The following is a 1,749-nucleotide window of genomic DNA, read 5'->3' on the forward strand; positions in this document are numbered from 1 at the left end:
CTGAATATTGAAGGGTACATGACATTTAGGAAGGACAGGAAGCTAGGAAAAGGTGGAGGGGTGGCCCTGTTAATTAATGATGGTATTAACACAATAGAGGGGGATGACTTAAGTTCAGGAAACCAGGATGTAGAAGCGGTTTGGGTAGAGATAAGAAATGATAAAGACAAGTCACTTGTGGGAGTGGTGTACAGGCCCCCTAACAGTAACCACACGGTAGGATGCAGTATAAAGGAAGAAATAATGGGAGATTGTCAGAAAGGTACGGCAATAATCATGGGGGATTTTAATCTACATATAGACTGGAAAATCAGATGGGCAAAGGTAGCCTAGATGACGAGTTCATGGAATGTTTTCAGGATAGTTTTTTAGAACAGCACATTCTGGAGACAACCAGAGAGCAGGCTATACTAGACCTGGTATTGTGCAACGAGATAGGATTAATTAATGACCTCATAGTGAAGGCGCCCCTAGGTAGCAGCAATCATAATATGATTGAATTTTACATTCAGTTTGAGGGAGAGAAGAGTGGGTCCAAGACTAGTATTTTAAACTTAAATAAGGGCAATTATGAGGGCATGAAAGCAGAGTTGGCTAAAGTGAACTGGCAAATTAGGTTAAGGGATAGGTCAATAGAGTTGCAGTGGCAGACATTTAAGGGATATATCAGAATACACAGAATATATACATTCTAACGAGAAAGGAAAATTCCAAGGGGAGGACCCACCATCCGTGGTTAACTAAAAAAGTTAAAGCTAGTATCAGTCTTAAAGAAAAAGCATATAATTGTGCAAAGATGGGTGGCAAGTCAGAAGATTGGACAGAATATAAAAAACAGCAAAGAATGACTAAAAGATTGAGAGAAAAATTAGAGTACGAGAGAAAGCTAGCTAGAAATATAAAAACAGATAGAGTTTCTATAGGTATTTTAAAACGAGTTAACAAAGTGAGAGTTGGTCCTATAGAAAGTGAGTCTGGGGAATTAATAATGGAAAATAAGGAGATGGCAGTTGAATTGAACAGGTGGAGGGGGGGGGGGGGGGTGTAATTTGAACCTGACCCTCCTGGCGGGAAACTGAGGGGATTGGATCAGACGTGTTTTACACCCCGCCAATTTTACTTTCTGTTAACTTAAATGCAGTGGTGTGAAACGGGCGTCTAATCCGATCCCGTCAGTTTCCCTGTTGGGCGACTCAGGTTAAAATTATCTCCATATACTTTTTTACTGTTAGAAATGTGACCACAATGCATCACAGTTGTACCCTCACTTAAATAATAATGTGTATGGCTCCTTTCAACAATGACATGCAAAAAGGTGAGATTTATTGATCGGGCGAGATGAAGTAGGGTGGGAGGAGGCTCGGGTGGAGCATAAACATCAGCATAGACCTGCCGGGCTGAATGGCCTGTTTCAGTGCTGTAAATTCTATGTAATTCGCTGGTTGGTTACTGTGGCGAGGGGAAAAACAAAGGTTTCTATGGAAAGGTGAGCTGAATGGCTTCGTTCATCTGTTACCTTTGGTGTGGTTAACACGCCTGGAAAAGGTGATAAATCCATCAAGTAGGAAGCGATGCGACTAGGAAGGGATGGGACTAAGCAAAAGCAAGCAACTCTAAAAAGACAGCATAGCTACTCTCAATTTTCACCTAGTCTCAAATCTTTTAATCTCTACCTTTAAGCATCTGACTGAAGAAAACCACATTTCTATTAAAAAGGAGGAAAACAATAACATGATTCCATCAAAACAG

Source organism: Somniosus microcephalus, chromosome 31 (genome assembly GCF_052327205.1).
Source record: "Somniosus microcephalus isolate GS21.2 chromosome 31, FLI_Smic_1.0, whole genome shotgun sequence".
Classification (NCBI taxonomy): Eukaryota; Metazoa; Chordata; class Chondrichthyes; order Squaliformes; family Somniosidae; genus Somniosus; species Somniosus microcephalus.